The following is a 7,701-nucleotide window of genomic DNA, read 5'->3' as shown; positions in this document are numbered from 1 at the left end:
AGGCTGAACAGTACCCTCTTTGGACTGGGTCCACCAGGGCACCACAGGGTGACCTCTGTGAGCGCAGTTCAACAGCCGGGGGGAAAAGGAAGCTACCAAATCTAAGGGGCTAAGTGAAAAGAGGAAATTGAGATGTCTGCTGCAAAGGGAAAGCAATAAATAGACTGGAAGTGACAGCAAGGTCAAGCAAAGACACTTTGGTTTTCTTGTGGGCTTTTCCCAGTAGAATAAAGCTTGGGTGTATTAGAAAACCATTGCAAGGGGGGGGGGGGGGAAGCCCTAGCCGGTTTGGCTCAATGGATAGAGCATCGGCCTGCAGACCAAGGGTCCTGGGTTCGATTCCGGTCAAGGGCACGTACCTTGGTTGCAGGCTCCTCCCCGGCCTGGGCCCTGGTGAGGGCTTGTGCAGGAGGCAATCAATCGATGTGTTTCTCTCACATCAATGTTTCTCTCGGTCTTCCACTCTCCCTAAAAAAATCAATGGAAAAATATCCTCGGGTGAGGATTAACAACACAAACAAACAAACAAAAACGGTTGCAAGGGAGACCTAAGGTGTGATGGTTGGTGCAAGTAGTGAAGAGTGATATAGGGAGAGGCCAAGGGCAGGGGCAGGGGGCCGGGGAAAGAGTTAGCACTGGTAGGAGGGAGAGGCGCCTTCCTTTATGTCTGAAATTGGGAGCCACCCACAGACATAGAGATATGTCAATAGAAATGAGGATGAGCAAGTTCAAGTTATCACATTAGCCTTACTCCTTCCAGTAAGACCAGAGGTGAGTTGCCTGCCAAGAGGAGGAATAGCACATTCACGATGAATGGCCCCTCTGTCTGAAGTTTCTTTGTATTCCGGGGTTGAGATATTTGCCAGAGAAACAGTGTTTTTCTCGTTTGGGAAAACCAAAGTTTTCCTGTTCGGCTTAAAGCCACAAAGAAAACCAGAATTGGGACCCAGAAGCCTTTCCGACTCAACATCACCTTCATTAACACCATGTATGTAGTGAATGGCCCCAGAGAGTCCCAGACAGAGCATACACTTGGGGAGCATCCAGACCAGGACACAATGGTCCAGAGAACAAGAATTCTCCTCACGTGGCCTTAGGGAATTCTTCCGGGATGATTTGATTGCAACGTATCGCTAGACCGATGACATGGCATCCTTCACACACCCTGATTATGCATTTTGTTGTTTAATGACTCTTTTCATCCCCAATTAGTATTTCCCTAACGTCAGCACTGGGGCTGATGCAACCGGAAAGGGCATACTGGGTAATTCTTTAGTCTGCATCACTGATGAAAATGGCAAAAGTCAACCAATCAGTTATTCTTCTCAATTCAGACTTGGGAAAGGAAGACAAATGACCGTCACCCATCAAACCCGTTTCTGTCCAGGGTCAGGACGTTCAGACCCTCCTTCTGTGATTGTACATTGTCTAATCGGGAAACTTGTCTAAGACGGATGGTCTTTAGTTTCTCCCTCTCATCTCCTTCCTGGATATACTCCGGCCAGACCAAACCCTCTCTTGATTTTTTCTTCTAAAAAGAAATAAAATCGGCCACTTCCTCAGCCACGACTTAGGAATACCAATTCCTCATTCATTCACCCTGCAGTCCTCACATGTTTATTGAGATCCAGCTTTCAGCAAGGCGGAGGGCCCGCCAGCCGGCACACACTGACTCCAGAGGACTGGCGGGCAGAGGAGCTGGGACAGGGTCTCGCGTGTCCATAGGGATCGAGGTGTAGCATAGAGAGGAGTCAATGGAGTGTGGGGTCAGCAGGACCTGGGCTTCCCAGGGACAGAGCTGAGCCGGGAGAGAAGAGAAGAAGGTATTGGAGGAGGCAGCACAGGACAGGTGTGAGGCCCAGCCAGCTGGCCCAGATGAGCCAGGTAACCTCAGGCTCCCCAAGCCTCCAGGAGGCACCTGCCCCATGGGAGAGCCCAGAGCTGCCGGCGGAGCGGACAGCCCTCTTCACAGACTGCAGGCCTCCTGGTTTCCCACTCGACTAGACATCTGGATTGTTTGCATCTAAAACCGTGGTCTTTGGCTACAGTCGATGCCACATGGAGAAGCACCCGGTTTACCCCGTGGCTTCAAACAGCCTCTGGCTCAGGGAGGCCGGAGCCTCCTGCGGACTCGCCTCCTGACGCCCCATGGGGGGTGGACCGAAGGTGCCCGGTTCCGCAAACTCCATGAGCAAAACTCTCAGCCGTGCCCTGGCCCAGCCCACCATCTGGCCCACCTGCCTTCCAGCTTCCTGACTGTATTACTTGACGGTCATGATGAGCCCGTAATGCAGGAACGAGCGCACATGCTTTCACAAGCAGCCCGAACTGACCTCTGAAAGTGGGTTGCTACTCACTTGACCCAGAAACACACACACACACACACACACACACACACACACACACACACACACGGAGAGGTTCACATCTCCATGTTCACCTTGGGACACCCTGACGCTGCCAGACCATCACGGGTGTGCAAATCTGAAAAGCCACCGCGTCTCTGAAACATGTCACTTTACAGCAGCAGCGGGCGCCCCTCCCTGATCCGGTGGTGGGGTGGGTGGTGGGGTGCCCGAGCCCAACGGGGGGCAGGGCGCCAGGCCGATGGCCCCTAAAGAGCGCCGAGTCCTTGCTGCCCGAGTTTAAAGTGCGGAGGAATGCTGAGCTTCAGAGTTTCCACGTCAGTTCTCAGGCCACGGAGCCGGCCGGGTGCGCGCCCCCACGCTGCACTCCAGGCTCCGAGAAGCCCTCCCGCGCCCCCTGCACCCCACTGCACCCCCCCGCCCAGCGAGCCGGTACTTACCGAGGGAGAGCAGATTGCTCCCGGAAGAAAAAGCTATCCCCGGGAATAGATCCAGCATAAAATAGATGCAAGTAAAAGTTAAGAAAAAACAGATGTTCCAGCTGAAACACCTGGCCTGTCGGAGACAGGAGTTACTCCCGCGCCATCACCAACCCCTCCTGCCAAGAGCCATCAGAACTCATGGAGACATCTGCAGCCCCACGGTGAGTCTATGGCAAGCCAGGAGCTGCGTGGCCACACGGTTAGGAGAGGCCTGTGCCGTCTTACCCGGCCCTCGGGGCTCACCCTGACGCGTCCAGCAGGGCGCCGGGACTCATCCCTGGAACATCGCCGTCCTTGACACACGGCAGCTGCGCTTGTCCTTGAGGATGAGACAGAGAACAGGCGAGCGCCTGTGAGAGGAAACGCACAATGAGGCCTTTCAGGCCCCCGCCCCTGATAAGAGCTAGAGACACATCGCAGACCAGGCCACTGCCCACGCGGAGGATGCCCGCGTGGGTTTCCTCCTTCTCCCGGGCCGGGGAGGGAGCCGCGCGTGCTCTCCTGTTGAGGAGACCTGGACCAACCCCACCGGCTGACCCCTGGTCATTGTGTCCCTGCTTTTAACGGCACCCCAAAGCACTCCTATGCTGTTTGTTCATTTTGTCCTTCCCATCTTAAGAGGGGGTGGCTCTCAGGCCTCTGATAAGGAGGGAAACTGAGGCAGGCAGCGTGAGGGAGCAGTTGCCTAGAGCCTCACATGAGGTGATGGACTGGGGTCCCAGCGGTCTGCGTCCTCGCCTGCTTGGACCTCCTTGGACCCGCCAGAGTCCCAGAGTGGTTCTGTGGAGTCTGCCCTCACCTCCAAGGCCACGCTTACTCTCTGTGGCCCTCCTTTCTCCCGCCCTTTCCTCCCGGCTCACCTTGTCTCCTCTCCGCCCCTCTCCCCCCACCGCCCTCCTCTCTGGCTAAGTTTGCTGTGGCTGTTACTTCGTGGCCATGCAGCCAGCAGGGGACAGGCTGAATAAATACATTGGGCACTGTCCTGCGGTGAGTACTAGGGCGCAGTATGGAGAGAATACAGTCGATGTGTGATACAGAGACGTTCAAGATCTATTACTAAGTGAAAAACAGCAAGTGCAGAGGGGAGTATAGTCTAATTCAATGTATGTACATTTTTTAAAAGAAATATATGCGGGGATAGCAAGTTATTTTTTCTGAAAAGACACTCAAGAAATCATTAAAAGGAGTTTCCTCTGAGGAGAATAATTGGGTGAGAGAGAAAGCTTTCAGCTCTAAAAGTATACATTTATGTATTGTTTGAATTTTCTTACCAAAAGTATTTATTGCTTTCAACTTTGAAAATCAACAGGGATTGCCAGAATAGAGATTTATAGGTCTTTGCTTTTCTTACACTTGCTGACGTAAAAAAAAAAATCAAAATGTCTTTTAATTGCTGTGAACATCCCCCCACAAAATACATTTAAAAAATACATTTAACAAACAGACTGGAGGGGGTTCTGTGCTGTGTTGTGTGTGATAGCGATGGGGCGATGGGGCGGAGGAGGGTGGGGGAGGCGGTGGTGATGAAGCAGGAGGTGGAGATCTCTCTGCCCCTGTCCTCTCAGGGCATTTCACCTCTCAGTTCTTGCTTCTGATATCAAACAAATACTGCATTCACTTATCTACTAGGCAACAAATACATTTAATCATAGAACATGAGTATCAGCAACTTCTCTTTCTTTTATGAATCAGTTCTAGGTGAGTGTGAAATCAGTGCCCCCAAAGTTGCCATCATTTAAAAACTCAGGGACCTGTTAGTATGGTGTTTCCTCAAAAAATTAAATATGGGACTGCAATTTGACCCAGTGATCCCACTTCCAGGCATATAGGCTAAGAAACCCGAAACACCCATCAGAAAGAATATATGTTCCCCTGTGTTCATAGCAGCACAATTTACAATAGCTAAGATCTGGAAACAGCCCAAGTGCCCATCAGGAGATGAGTGGATAAAAAAAAGCTGTGGTACATTTATACCATGGAATACTATGCAGCAGTAAAAAAGAAGAATCTCTTACCCTTTGAGACAGCATAGAGCAGTGGTTCTCAACCTGTGGGTCGCGACCCCTTTGGCGGTCGAATGACCCTTTCACAGGGGTCGCCTAAGACCATCCTGCATATCAGATGTTTACATGACGATTCATAACAGTAGCAACATTACAGTTATGAAGTAGCAACGAAAATAATTTTATGGTGGGGTCACAACATGAGGAACTGTATTTAAAGGGCCAGAAGGTTGAGAACCACTGCACAGAGAGACCTGGAGAGTATGACGCTAAGTGAAATAAGTCAGAGAAAGACAAGTATCACATGATCGCACTCATATGTGAAATCTAATGAACACAATAAACTGATGAACAGAGTGGATCCAGAGACATGGAAGCTTGGAACAGAGTGCGGAATCTGAGAGGAAAGAAGGGAGAGGCTGGATGGGTGGGAGGTAATCAACCAAAGACCTTGTATGCATATATGCATGGCCCATGGACACAGACAATAGGGTGCTGAAGGCCTGGAGTGGGGGACAGGGACAGGCTGGAGGGGTTCAATGGGGGAAAAGGGGAGACATGTAATAGTTTCAACAATAAAGAATTATTAATAAAAATAAAAACTCAGGGACCTGTTAGAAAGCTACTAATTGTGTGGTTACTTCACTTTATGGGTCTAAGTGGGTGCAGAAGAAAGAGATTAGCTGGCGTTCTCTCTCTGATTTTGGTCTCTAGAGAAAAGAGAAATCTAGCTTTCTATTTGTTCCTGCAATTTAAGCCTCTGTAAGAATAAAAGTACAACTAAATCCATTGTTACAATAATTCACTTCCCCAAATGAACATTTATTTAGGTTACACATACACTATTCCAAAAGAGAGTTGATGAAAAAGAAAGATTTTTCTTGGATGAGCAGAAATAACATCTATAATAATAAAAGCATAATATGCTAATTAGACCGGATGTCCTTCCTTCTGGACAAAGCCGCAGCAGGCGGGGGCTGAGGCAGAGGCGGCAGAGCCCCCCACCCCAGCTGCGGCAGGGGTGGGCGGAGGCTGGGGCCAAGGCCCTTGCATGAATTTTGTGCATCGGGCCTCTAGTTTAATATAATTAAGTGACATAGCAACCCCAAATCTAGAAATAGAGTGACAGTTGTATCTTTAATATATATATCCAGCTGGCATGGCTCAGTGGTTGAGTGTCGACCTACAAACCAGGAGGTCACGGTTCGATTCCCAGTCAGGGCACATGCCCGGGTTGCAGGCTTGATCCCCAGTGTGGGGCGTGCAGGAGGCAGCTGATCAATGATTCTCTCTCATCATTGATGTTTCTATCTCTCTCTCCTTCTCCCTTTCTCTCTGAAATCAATAAAAATATATATATATTTTTTTAATTTTAAAATGTACTTTTAAAAACATTCTCTTCAGGAAAGGATGTAGGAGCAGAGTATTCTAAATGTCATAAATTTTACAAAATGTGTTTCTTCTTGGAGTTTTACATTTTGAATCATGCCTTTGTTCTAGGTCAGGGCATCAGACCTTGATTTTGATGACAAGTTATACACATTTTGATTGGGTTACATGCCCTCCGTTCTGCTACACACTGCAAAATGGGCTTAAATACTGAACTCATTCTTCTCGCAACATATCAATGTAACAAATGCTCTTTAGACCTTGCTGATCTCAGTTTGGAGCCTCCAGTATTTATTTGCTTACCCCATTTGCCTTGGTTGCCCTGACTGTGTCATTAGACAAATACTTATTCCAATAAACATTTATTGCATCTCCTCGGTGCCAGGCTCTTTGCCCAGCGTGAGGGTATAGGGCATATAAAGATAAACATATGGATAAAATCTATATGCTCCCTGCCCTGCCCTCAGAGAGGGCACAGGCTGGGAGGCCATGGGCTCTTCCGTCCAATGTCCACTATGTGTCCTCTGCACAATCAGGGCCAAGGCCAGAGAGACACCCAGGTCAAAATTCCAGGAGATAGCTCAGGGGTGTGGGGGGCACCTGAGGGAGAGCGTCTCAGGAAATGCTGAGCTCTGAGGCTCCTAGGTTTGCCCTCACCCCAGACCCGGATGCAGTAGTTTCATCAACAGGCAAAGCAAGATCATTTTGTGTCATTTTACATGGGACAGAACAGAGACTCCGAGAGACATAACCGGGACTACAATGGATATTAAGTGGCAGAAGCTGGACACTAAGACTCTGGCTCCCAGCTTCCTTACTGATGCTATATGTATTAGTCAGGGTTCCCAGAGAAGCAGGAGGGAGAGAGAGAGAGAGAGAGAGAGAGAGAGAGAGAGAGAGAGAAGCTGGTGAATCCAGAAGCTGGTGAATCCAAAATCTGATGTGTCAGCTGGCAGACTGGAGGCCAAGGGGAGAGTTAAAGGCCAAAGGCAGTCTTCTAGCAGCATCCCTTCTTGCTCAGGGAGGTCAGTCCTTGTTCTATGAAGGCCTTCAACTGCTTGCATGAGGCCCACCCACATTTGGGAGGGTCATCAGTCTTATTCCAAGTGCACTGACTCAAAGTGCAATCCCATGCAAAACACACCTTCACAGAAGCATCAGGATTATGTCTGACCACACACCTGGGCACCCTGGCCCAGCCGAGTTGACCCATGAAATTAGCGATCACAGTACAAAATGCATGAGCATCCCCATCAGGTGCATTGGAGGACAGTGGTTCTTAATTGTTCACCTTTGCCTGCGGTTTTTCATTTTCCCTCTTCCATCTTGACTTGAGTCTGTTCCCCTCCCCACCTCTGCTCCAGTGCTGGCTCTTGTGTGATCCCCGCGGAAGCTTCCTAACTGATCTCTTTCCCTGAGCCCCCCATCATGTCACTGGGGCTGCCTTTCAGGAGGGCCACG

The sequence above is a fragment of the Myotis lucifugus genome, unplaced genomic scaffold (genome assembly GCF_000147115.1).
Source record: "Myotis lucifugus unplaced genomic scaffold, Myoluc2.0 scaffold_16, whole genome shotgun sequence".
Classification (NCBI taxonomy): Eukaryota; Metazoa; Chordata; class Mammalia; order Chiroptera; family Vespertilionidae; genus Myotis; species Myotis lucifugus.
Note: the sequence above shows the minus strand (reverse complement) of the source record.